Raw genomic sequence first — 13,589 nt, 5'->3', positions numbered from 1 at the left:
AAGGCCCCTGAGCACAGGAGGTGGAGCGCATCTTTGTGGTCACACACAGCTGGTTCTAGCGTTGACCCTGCCACTCTCTAGCTATGCAGCCACCAGGCAGGTTAGGCTTTGCCTCTCTGTGCTCTGGCGTTTCACCTGTAGGATGGGCACTCATTCTGGCCTCACGGGGTGCTGGGCAGGGTTGAGTGGATTAATGATCACAGAGTCGGCTCTAGACCATCACGATTTATCCTGGGAAGACTGTGGTCAGACCGTGCTTTTAGAAATGACCCTTCAGGTGAGGGCAGGCTCTGTAATCCACACCAACCAAAAAGGCAGATAAATACACCTCTCTTCTTTTTTTTTTATAAAATTATTTATTTATTCATTTATTTAATTTTTGGCTGCATTGGGTCTTCGCTGTTGCGTGCGGGTTTTCTCTAGTTGCTGAGGGTGGGGGCTACTCTTTGTTGCGGTGCGCGGGCTTCTCATTGTGATGGCTTCTCTTGTTGCGGAGCACAGGCTCTAGGCGTGCGGTCTTCAGTAGTTGTGGCACACAGGCTTCAGTAGTTGTGGCTTGCGGGCTCTAAAGCGCAGGCTCAGTAGTTGTGACGCAAGGGCTTAGTTGCTCCGCAGCATGTGGGATCTTCCCGGACCAGGGCTCGAACCCGTGTCCCCTGCATTGGCAGGTGGATTCTTAACCACTGCACCACCAGGGAAGCCCAATACACCTCTCTTCTTAAAGGCACCAAAGAGTGAACAAGGGAGCATATTTCAATTCCAAATCTTGGACAAGAAGAGACTGGAGGTGAGCCCAGTACTCAAAGCTCCTTTCCCCCTGAGTGAGTGCATCTGCAGATGTAAAAGCCACAGCTGCACGACAGACCTGTAATTTTTGTAGCCTCACGAAGGGAAAGAGATAAATGCCAAAACTCGGGGCTAGCTCAAGGTGAGGAACCTGATAACCCCCACATTAAGCTGGGACCTCTAAGGCCCCCCCCTCATAATCAGGGTGAACCCAAAGTAAGTGGTCCTTATGCAGATGTACACTCCACCTTCCCTTCATCTGGGCCATCCAGGCACTTCGAGCCTGGAACAGATTAAGGTGATTCCTGACAGGGAGCACCCCTAGGTTCCAGGCAGCAGTAAAGAAAAACCCTCCCTGGAGCAAGATGTATCATCTTAGGCCTCAAGTTATTCCTGTAAACATTTGTTCAAATACAAATTCCAGGACACAGTCAAAGATAACCAGGCACACAAGGAAGCGAGACACTGCTAACAGGAATAAGCAGAAATAAGAGAAACATCAGATACTGGAATTATCAGACACAGACTATAAAATAATGAAGTTTACTATGTTCAAAGAAATAAAATGCCAGCTTTAAAATTTCATCAAGAGACTAGCCAAAATAATCTTGAAAAAGAAGAACAACATTGGAGGACTTATACTTTCTGATTTCAAATCTTATCACAAAGCTACAGTAATCAAAACAGTGTGGCACTGGCACAAAGACAGACAGATAGATCAATGGAATAGAACAGAGAGCCCAGAAAGAAACCCTCATATATATGGTCAGATGATTTTCAACAAGGGTGCTAAGACCATTCAATGGAGAAAGGACAGTCTTTTCAACAAATGGTGTTGGGAAAATTGGATATCCACATGTGAAAGAATAAAGTCAGCCCCTTACCTAACACCATTTACAAAAATTAACTGAAATGGATCAAGGGCCTAAATATAAGAGCTAAAAACATAAAACTCATAGGAAAACATAGGGCAAAAACTTCACAACACTGGCTTTGGCAATGACACCAAAGGCACAGGCAACAAAAGAAAATATAGACAAACTGGAGTTCATCCAAATGAAAACCTTTTGTGCATCAAAAGACACCTTCACCAGAGTGAAAACGTCATCCACACATAGGAGAAAATATTTGCAAATCATATATTTAATAAGGGATTAATAGCCAGAATATATAGTAAACTCCTACAACTCAACAACAACAAAAAGCCAAAAAACCTGATTAAAAAAATGGGAAAAGGACTTGAATAAACGTTTTTCCAAAGAAGACATACAAATGACCAACAAGCCCATGAAAATATACTCAACGCCACTAATCATTAGAAATGCAAATCAAAGCCACAGTGAGCCACCACGTTACACCCATTAGGATGGCTACTATTTTTTTAAAAAGCCAGAAAATTACAAGCATTGGTGAGGATGTCGAAAAGCTGGAACCCATGTGCACTGTTGGTGGGAATGTAAAATGGTGCAGCCACTGTGGAAAACAGTAGGCAGGCAGTTTCTCAAAAAAACTACAAATAGAATTACCACATGATCCAGTAATTCTACTTCTGGGTATATATCTGTACTAGTCTGATAGGGCTGCCATAAAAAATGCTGCACACTGAGTGGCTTAAACAACAGAAATGTATTTACCCACAGTTCTGGAGGCTAGAAGTCCAATATCAAGGAGCCACTAGGGTTGGTTTCTAGTGAGGCCTCTCTTCCTGGTGTGTAGATGGCTGCCTTCTTGCTCTGTCCTCACAGGGCCTTTCCTCTGTGTGCACACGAGGAAGGAGAGAGCTTTCTGGTGTCTCTTCATCTTCTTATTGGATTAGGGCCCCACCCCTATGACCTCATTTAACCTCAATTACCTCCCTAAAGATCCTTTCTCCAAATACAATCACATTCGGGGTTAGGACTTCAGCATATAAATTTTGAGGGACACAATTTAATCCACAACAATACCAGAAAGAATTAAAAGCAGGGTCTTGAAAAGATATTTGTATACCCATGTTCATAGCAGCATTATTCACAGCAGCTGAAAGGTGGAAACAACCAAAGTTCCATCAAAGCATGAAAGAATAAGCAAAATGTGATATATGTATACAATGGAATATTATTTAAAAAGGAAGGAAATTCTGACACATGCTACAACATGGATGAACCTTGAAGATGTTATGCAAAATGAAATAGCCAGTCACAAAGGGACACATGCTGTGTGATTTCACTTATATGAGGTACCTGGAGTAGTCAAAAATCATAAAGACAGAAAGTAGAATGGTGGTTGCCAAGGGGAAGGGGAATGGGGGAAGTAGTGTTTAATGGATATAGACTTTCAGTTTTGCAAGATGAAAAGAGTTCTGGAGAGAGATGGTGGTGATGGCTACACAACATGAATGTCCTTAATGACACTGAACTTACACGTAAACATGGTTAAGATGGTCAATTTTATATTATGTATATTTTCCACAATACAAAATTTTATTAAAAAATCATCAGGATTGGAAATTATTTTTTAAAACCCATTTAAAAGAACTAAGTAGAAATTCTAGCACTAAACTAAGAGAATTTCTGTTTAAATTAGACATTTAAGAGCAGGTGTGATGGAACTAAAGAAAGAGTGAGTGAACTGGAACTAGAAGACAGGTCAGAAGGAATGATCTGCAATTTAGAACAGAGACAAAAAGGTGGAAAATGAAGAAAAGATCAGGAATATGGGAAACAGTAACATGGCCAAATGTATGATATGGAGCAACAGAAGGCAAAGAGATACAAATGCAATAGTTGGGAAATTTCAAGAACTGATGAAAGACATCAGATTGTATATTCAATAATCCCAGTGATTCCCTACTTGGAAAAAACAAAAACAAAGCTATAGAAAACAAATGCTGGAAATGCAGAAAGTCAATGACAAGCAGACAATCTTAAAAGGAGAAAACAGATAAATTACCATTAAGGGCATTACAGGTAAACTGACAGCTGACTTCTCATAAGCAACAATGGGAGCTAGAAAAACAGTGGAATTATATCTTCAATATGCTGACAGATATATAAACTGCCAACATAAAGTTTTATACTGAGATAGAATATCCATTACTGCTGAAGGCCAAATAAAGATAATCCATACAAATAATTCATAAATAAATAAATAAATAAATAGCAGACCCCTACTAAAAGAAATTCTAATGGGAATAGGACTGGTGTGGTCTTCTAGCTGACCCACACTAAAAGAAATTCAAGTAAAAGGAAATTTAAGGTCAGAGGTGCAAAAAGGAAAAAAGGACAAAGAAGTTGTTATGAGGCCACCATCACCCTGATACCAAAACCAGACAAAGATACTACATAAAAAGAAAATTACAGACCAACATCACTGATGAATATAGATGCAAAAATCCTCAACAAAATGCTAGCAAACAGAATCCGACAACACATTAAAAGGATCATACACCATGATCAAGTGGGATTTATCCCAGGGATGCAAGGATTCTTCAATATACGCAAATCAATCAATGTGATACACCATATTAACAAATTGAAGAATAAAAACCATATGATCATCTCAATAGATGCATAAAAAGCTTTTGACAAAATTTAACACCCATTTATGATAAAAACTCTCCAGAAAGTGGGCATAGAGGGAACCTACTTCAACATAATAAAGGCTATATATGACAAACCCACAGCAAACATCATTCTCAATGGTGAAAAACTGAAAGCATTTCCTCTAAGATCAGGAACAAGACAAGGATGTCCACTCTCACCACTATTATTCAACATAGTTTTGGAAGTCCTAGCCACGGCAATCAGAGAAGAAAAAGAAATAAAAGGAATACAAATTGGAAAAGAAGAAGTAAAACTGTCACTGTTTGCAGATGACATGATACTATACATAGAGAATCCTAAAGATGCCACCAGAAAACTACTAGAGCTAATCAATGAATTTGGTAAAGTAGCAGGATACAAAATTAATGCACAGAAATCTCTTGCATTCTTATACACTAATGATGAAAAATCTGAAAGAGAAATTAAGGAAACACTCCCATTTACCACTGCAACAAAAAGAATAAAATACCTAGGAATAAACCTACCTAGGGAGACAAAAGACCTGTATGCAGAAAACTGTAAGACACAGATGAAAGAAATTAAAGATGATACCAACAGATGGAGAGATATACCATGTTCTTGGATTGGAAGAATCAATATTGTGAAAATGACTATACTACCCAAGGCAATCTACAGATTCAATGGAATCCCTATCAAATTACCAATGGCATTTTCTACAGAACTAGAACAAAAAATCTTAAAATTTGTATGGAGACACAAAAGACCCCGAATAGCCAAAGCAGTCAGTCTTGAGGGAAAAAAATGGACCTGAAGGAATCAGACTCCCTAACTTCAGACTATACTACAAAGCTACAGTAATCAAGACAATATGGTACTGGCACAAAAACAGAAATATAGATCAATGGAACAGGATAGAAAGCCCAGAGATAAACCCACACACCTGTGGTTAACTAATCTATGACAAAGGAGGCAAGGATATACAATGGAGAAAAGACAGTCTCTTCAATAAGTGGTGCTGGGAAAACTGGACAGCTACAAGTAAAACAATGAAATTAGAACACTCCCTAACACCATACACAAAAATAAACTCAAAATGGATTAGTGACCTAAATGTAAGACCGGGCACTATAAAACTCTTAGAGGAAAACATAGGAAGAAAACTCTTTGACATAAATCACAGCAAGGTATTTTTTGATCCACCTCCTAGAGTAATGGAAATAAAAACAAAAATAAACAAATGGGACCTAATGAAACTTCAAAGCTTTTGCACAGCAAAGGAAACCATAAACAAGATGAAAAGACAACCCTCAGAATGGGAGAAAATATTTGCAAATGAATCAATGGCCAAAGGATTAATCTCCAAAATATATAAACAGCTCATGCAGCTCAATATTAAAAAAACAAACAACCCAATCCAAAAATGGGCAGGAGACCTAAATAGACATTTCTTCAAAGAAGACATATAGATGGCCAAGAAGCACATGAAAAGCTGCTCAACATCACTAATTATTAGAGAAATGCAAATCAAAACTACCATGAGGTATCACCTCACACCAGTTAGAATGGGCATCATCAGAAAATCTACAAACAACAAATGCTGGAGAGGGTGTGGAGAAAAGGGAACCCTCTTGCACTGTTGGTGGGAATGTAAATTGATACAGCCACTATGGAGAACAGTATGGAGGTTCCTTAAAAAACTAAAAATAGAACTACCATATGACCCAGCAATCCCATTACTGGGCATATACCCAGAGAAAACCATAATTCAAAAAGACACATGCACCCCAATGTTCATTGCAGCACTATTTACAATAGCCAGGTCATGGAAGCAACCTAAATGCCCATCAACAGACGAATGGATAAAGAAGTTGTGGTACATATATACAATGGAATATTACTCAGCCATAAAAAAGAATGAAATTGGGTCATTTGTAGAGACGTGGATGCATCTAGAGACTGTCATACAGAGTGAAGTAAGTCAGAAAGAGAAAAACAAATATCGTATATTAACGCATATATGTGGAACCTAGAAAATGGTACAGATGATCCAGTTTGCAGGGCAGAAATTGAGACACAGAAGTAGAGAACAAACGTATGGACACCAAGGGGGGAAGCAGCATGGGGTGGGGGTGGTGCTGTGATGAATTGGGAGGTTGGGATTGACATGTATGCACTGATGGGTGTAAAATGGAGGACTAATGAGAAAATAAATAAATAAATAAATAAACATTTTAAAAAAAAGGAAAAAAGGACAAAGAAGTTGTTATGGGCTGAATGTTTGTGCCCCCTCCCCTCAATTCATACGTTGAAACCTACTCCTCAGTGTGATGGTATTTGGAAGTGGAGCCTTTGGGAGGTGATTAGCTCATGAGGGTGGAGCCCTCATGAATGTGTTTAGTGACCTTAAAAATGAGACTGCAGGGAGCTCCCTTGCTTCTTCTGACATGTGAGAACGCAGCGAGAAGATGGCCATCTATGAATCGGGAAGTGGTTCTTCACCATACTCTAGATCTGTGGACCCCTTGATCTTGGACTTCCCAGCCTTCAGAACTGTGAGAAATAAACATCTTTTTTTGTTGTTGTTGTTTAAACCACCTGGTCTGTGGCATTTTTGTTACAGCAACCCAAGCAGACTAAAGCAGAAGGTTTGAGAATAAATCTAAATGAACATTGACCACATAAATAATGCTTTGTGGAATTGTGCTTAAAAATATATAGAATTAAAATCCATGACAATAATAGCCTGTAAGTTGGGAGAGTATAAATCATGTTAAAGTGATTCAAGGTCACTGTATTTTCCAAGACAAGGACAATGGCATTAATAAACTTATTAGTGAACACTGATAATTAAAAGCGCATATTGTACTGTCTAGGATAATCACTGAAAGAATAGAAATAGTGTAGATAGTCCTAACTGATGGGGGAATAAGATGGGATGATTAAAATATTTGACATAAAAGACAGCAAGAAAGGAGAAAAAAAAGAAATATAAAGCAGGTGGAACAAACAGCACAAGAAGATAGTAGATTGAAACACAAGTACATCAATAATTCATTAAATGGATATGATGTTCCAGTTAAAATATATACTATAAATTAATCAATGAATAAAACATTAAAATACTATATGTAATACCATTCAAATGCTAAGCAAAGGAAACCTGGTATAGTTATATTGTTTTCAGGGAAACTAGACCATAAGGTAGTAAGTATTGTTAGAGATAAATAGGGTTACTTCATAATAATAAAGAAAGATATAACAATTTTGTATTTTTACATACCTAATAAGAAAGCCTCAACATATATAGATGAAAAACTGACAAAAGAAAATAGGTCAATTCGTGTGATGAATTGGGAGATTGGGATTGACATATATACACTAATATGTATAAAATGGATAACTAGTAAGAACCTGCTGTATAAAAAAATAAATAAAATAAAATTCAAAAAAAAAGAAAATAGGTCAATTCATAATCATGGTGGGACAGTTCAACACATCTTTGTTAGTAAAATATACACTAGGCAGACAAAAATAATCTGTCAGAATATAGAAAATTTGAACAATGTAAATAATAATTGACCTAATATATAACACAAATATAACATTAAAATTTACCTTATACTGACCACATAGCAAGTGTCAACAAATTTCAAATGACTGCAAAAAATATAGAGTTTGTTCTCTGGCCACAGTGCAATTACACTGAAAATCATAACCTCCAAAAGGTAGAAAATTCCTATGTATATGGAAATTAAGAAATATAAATAACTTTGGACAGAAAGATAACAGAAGTTTTATTTAGCAACAACATGTGAAGGTATGGTGAAAGCAGAACTTAAAAGCAAATTTATAGCCACATTTTACCACCACATTACTAAAGGTCTATTTATAGCAGCTCCTTTTACCCAAGAAAAAATTACAAGGCAGATTAAAAGGTAGGAGACACAGTTTGAAGAGACACAGCAAATATCAGAACCAGACATGGCAGGAGGTTGGAATTATCATACTGGGAATTTAAAACAACTCTGAGTAATATGCTAAGAGATCTAATGATAAAGTAGATGGCATGCAAGGCCAGATGGGCAATGTAATCAGAGAGATGGAAACCCTACGAAACAACAAAAAGAAATGCTAGAGATAAAAAGCACTGTAAAAGAAGTGAAGAATGACTTTGATGGGCTTATTAGTAGACTGGATACAGCTGAGGAAAGAATCTCTGACCTTGAGGATATTTCAACAGAAACCTTCAAAACTGAAAAGCAAAGAGAATAAAGACTGAAAGAAGAAAAAAAAACACAGAATAAATTATCCAAGGACTGCTGGACAACTATAAAAGGAGCAACATACATGTAATGAGAATTCCAGAAGGAGAAGAAAGAAAGGAAGAGAAGAAATATTTGAAACAGTAATAACTGAGAATTTCCTCAAATTAATATTAGACCACAAACCACAGATCTAGGAAGCTCAGAGAATACCAAGAAGGAGAGGTGCCCAAATTCCCTAGGCATATCACTTTCAAATTATGGAAAACAGTGCAAGCAAGAAGAGAGTGGAATGAAATATTTAAAATGAGAGAAAAAACCCACCAACCTAGAATTCTGTACCCTGCAAAATTATCCTCAGTGAAAATAATCTTTAGTGAAGGAGAAATAAAGGCTTTCTCAGACAAACAAAAATTGAGGAAATTTATTGCCAGTAGACATGCCTTTCAAGGTATGTTAAAAGAAGTTCTTTAGAGAGAAGGAAAATGATATAGATGAGAAATCTGGATCTACATTAAGAAAGGAAGAGCATAAAAGAAGGAATAAAGTAATAAAGGTAAACTAAAACTTTTATTTTTCTTATTCCTAACTGATCTAACAGATAACAGTTTGTCCACAATAATAATACCAACAATGTTTTCAATCATATTATATATGGATATATATGTACACACACACATATATATATAATATATATATTATAAAACTCTAAGACATTGATGAAAGAAACTGAAGATGACACAAATGGAAAGATATACTGTGCTTATGGATTGGAAGGATTAATACTGTTAAAATGACTATACGACCTAAGGGAATCTACAGATTCAATGCAATCCCTATCAAAATACCAATGGCATTTTTCCACAGAACTAGATCACATAATTCTAAAATTTGTATGGAAACACATAAGACTGTGAATAGCCAAAACAATCTTGAGAAAGAAGAACAAAGCTAGAGGTATCACACTCCCTGATTTCAAATTATACTACAAAGCTCTAGTAATCAAATAGTATGGCACTGGCACAAAAACAGACACATAGGTCAATGGAACAGAATGGAGAGACCATAGATAAATTCGCTTACATATGGTCAATTAATATACAACAGAGGAGGCAAGAATATACTATGGGGGGAAAGACAGCTTCTTCAAGAAATGGTGTTAGGAAAACTGGACAGATATATGCAAAAGAATCAAACTGGACTACTTTCTCACACCATATAAAATAATAAACTCAAAATGAATTACAGACTTAAATGGGGGGGAGGGATAAATTGGGAGATTGGGATTGATATATACGTGCTACTATATATAAAATAGATAACTAATAAGGACCTACTGCATAGCACAGGGAACTCTACTCAATACTCTGTAATGACCTATATGGGAAAAGAATCTAAAAAAGAGTGGATATATGTATATGTATAGCTGATTCACTTTGCTGTACACCTGAAACTAACACAACATTGTAAATCAACTATACTCCAATAAAAATTATATAAAAAAGACTTAAATATAAGACCTGAGGGACTTCCCTGGTGGCACAGTGGTTAAGAATCCGCCTGCCAATGCAGGGGACATAGGTCCGAGCCCTGGTCTGGGAAGATCCCACAAGCCACGGAGCAACTAAGCCCGTGTGCCACAACTACTGAGCCTGCACTCTGGAGCTCCTGAGCCACAACTACTGAAGCCCGAGCTCCTAGAGCCCATGCTCCACAACAAGAGAAGCCACCGCAATGAGAAGCCCTCGCACTGCAACGAAGAGTAGCCCCCACTCGCTGCAACTAGAGAAAGCCCGCGTGCAGCAATGAAGACCCAACACAGCCAAAAAAAAAAAAAAAAGACCTGAAACCATAAAACTCCTAGAAGAAAACATAGTCAGTATACTTTTTGACATCAGTCTTAGAAATTTTTTTTTTTGGATCTGTCTTCTCAGGCAAGGGAAACAAAAGCAAAAATAAACAAATGGGACTTAAACTAAAAAGTTTTTGCACAGCAAAAGAAACTATCAACAGAATGAAAAGGCAGCCTACTAAATGGGAGAAGATATTTGCAAATTATATATCCAACAAGGGGTTAGTATCCTAAATATACAAAGATTTCATACAACTCAACATTAAAAAAACTCAAACAAACAAAAAAGATTAAAAATGGGCAGAGAACCTGAATAGAGTTTTTTCCAAAGAAGACATACAGATGGCCAACAGACACATGAAAAGATGTTCAACTTCACATCATCAAAGAAACTCAAATTAAAACCACAATGAGGTATCACCTCACATGCATCAGAATGGCTATTGTCAAAAACACAAATAGGGGCTTCCCTGGTGGCGCAGTGGTTGAGAATCTGCCTGCCAATGCAGGGGACACGGGTTCGAGCTCTGGTCTGGGAAGATCCCACATGCCGTGGAGCAACTGGGCCCGTGAGCCACAACTACTGAGCCTGCACGTCTGGAGCCTGTGCTCCACAACAAGAGAGGCCGCGATAGTGAGAGGCCCGCACACCGCGATGAAGAGTGGCCCCCGCTTGCCGCAACTGGAGAGAGCCCTCGCACAGAAACGAAGACCCAACACAGCCAAAAATAAATAAATAAAATAAAGAATTATAAAAAAAAAACACAAATAAAACATGTTGGTGAGGATGTGGAGAAAAGGGAACCCTTGTGCACTGTTGGTGGGAATGTAAATTGGTGGGGCTACTACGGAGAACAGTATGGAGGTTACTCAAAAAATTAAAAATAGAATTACCAGCTATTCCACTTCTGGATATTTTTCCAAAGAAAACAAAAACACTAATTTGAAAAGATATATACACCCCTATGTTCACAGCTGCAGTATTTACAATAGGCAAGATATGGAAGCAAACTTAGTGTCCATTGATAGATGAATGGATAAAGAAGAAGTGGGATATATATGTATATGAATGTGTGTGTGTGTGTGTGTGTGTATATATATGTATATATATATATATAATACATATATATATACATATATATAATGGAATATTACTCAGCCATAAAAAAGAATGAAATCTTGCCATTTGTGACAACATGGATGGACCTAGAGGGTATTATGCTAAGTGAAATAAGTCAGAGAAAGACAAATACTGTATGATTTCACTTATATGTGGAATCTAAAAAACAAACAAATGAACAAACATAACAAATCAGAAACAGACTCATAGGGAACAAACAGGTGGTTGCCAGAGGGGAGGAGGGGTGGGACAATGAGTGAAACAGGTGAGGGAGACTAAGAGGAGGTACAAACTTCAGTTGCAAAATAATGCGTCACAGGGATGAAATGTACAGCATGGGGTATATAGTCAATAATATTGTAATAACTTGGTGTGGTGACAGATGGTAACTAGGTCAATCATAATTCAACTAAAAAAAACCAAAAGTCAGAAGAGAGTGGAAGACAAAAGTAGGAAAAAAGAGCAAAAGTAACAAATAGAAAACAGTCACAAGTATTGTAGATATTAATCCAACCATATCAGTAATCACTTTGAATATCAATAGTCTAAATGCACCAATGAAAAGACAGAGATTGTCAGAGTGGATCAAAAAACAAGACCCAACTATAAGTTGCCTACAAGAAACTCACTTTAAATATAAAGACGCATATAGATGAAAGGTAAATGGATGGGGGAAAATATATCATGCTAACAGTAATCAAAAGAAAGCAAGAGTTGCTATATTAATTTCAAACAGAGCTGACTTCAAACCAAGGATAGTTATCAAGGATAAAGAAGGGCATTTCATAATGATAAAGGGATCGGTTCTCCAAGAAGTCCAGACAATGCTTAATGTGTATACACCTAACACAGCATTGAACTACATGAGGCAACAGCTGACAGAACTACACGCAGAAATGGACAAGCCCACCATCACAGCTGGAGACTTCCGTCATCCTCTACCAGAAATGGACAGACCCAGCAGGCAGAAGATCAGGAAGGACATAACCGAACTCAACAACACCATCAAACAGCTAGATGTAATCGAAATACCACCTCACCCAACAACAGCCGAAAACACATTCTTCTCAAGCTCACAAGCAACATTCACCAAGATAGACCACATTCTGGGCCATAGAACGCACCTTAAGAAATTAAAAAGCATAGAAATCATACAATATTTTGCTCTCAGACCACACTAGAAATCAGCATGGGGTATATAGTCAATAATATTCTAATAACTTGGTGTGGCGACAGACGGTAACTAGGTGACAGATGGTAACTAGCAAAGATAACTGGAAAATCCCCAATTACATGGAGGTTACACAACACACTTCTAAATAACACATGGGCCAAAGAGGAATGTCAAGAGAAATTTAAAAATATTTGAACTAAATGAAAATTTAAGCACAACTTATCCAAAATTGTGGATGCAGTGAAAGCAGTGCCTAGAGGGAAATTTATAGCACTGAATGCATATATTAGAAAAGAAGAAAAATCTAAAATCAATAATCTAAGTTTTCACCTTAGGAAACTAGTAAAGAAGAGCAGAGTAAATGCAAAGTAAGTGGAATAAAAGAAATAATAAGAATTCAAGAAAAAAAATTAATGAAATTGAAAATAGGTAATCAATAAAAAAATCAACAAAACAAAAGCTGCCTCTTTGAAAAGATCAATAAAATTGATAGCCAGGCTATCTATGAAAAAAAGAGGACACAAATTACTGACATCAGAAATGTAAAAGGGAACATCAGTACAGATACCATGGCCATTAAAAGGATAATAAAGAGATAATATGAAAAAAATCTATGACCATAAATTTGATAACCTAGATAAAATGGACTGATTCCTTGAAAAACACAATATGCCAAAACTCACACAAGAAGAAACAGACAATCTGAATAGGCTTATATCTATTAAAGAAACGGAATCAATAATTAATAATCTTCCAAAACAGAAAGCACCAGGCCAGATGGGTTCACTGGTGAATTCTACCACACTTAAGAAGAAGTTATACCAATTCTCTACAATCTCTTTCAGAGGAT

General features: G+C 37.1%; 2 protein-coding genes across 21 annotated transcripts in view; one reads left to right on the top strand and one right to left on the bottom strand.

The window, feature by feature from the left end:
• The window catches only part of SNED1 (sushi, nidogen and EGF like domains 1), a 98,838-nt gene that overhangs the window by 68,259 nt on the left and 16,990 nt on the right, over positions 1-13,589 (bottom strand). The window lies entirely within an intron of this gene.
• Positions 1-13,589, top strand: part of MTERF4 (mitochondrial transcription termination factor 4) — a 95,953-nt gene that overhangs the window by 73,280 nt on the left and 9,084 nt on the right. The gene's annotated exons all lie outside the window — the stretch shown is intronic.

Source organism: Balaenoptera acutorostrata, chromosome 8 (genome assembly GCF_949987535.1).
Source record: "Balaenoptera acutorostrata chromosome 8, mBalAcu1.1, whole genome shotgun sequence".
In the NCBI taxonomy this organism is placed as follows: domain Eukaryota; kingdom Metazoa; phylum Chordata; class Mammalia; order Artiodactyla; family Balaenopteridae; genus Balaenoptera; species Balaenoptera acutorostrata.
This window is presented reverse-complemented; position numbering and strand designations above follow the sequence as displayed.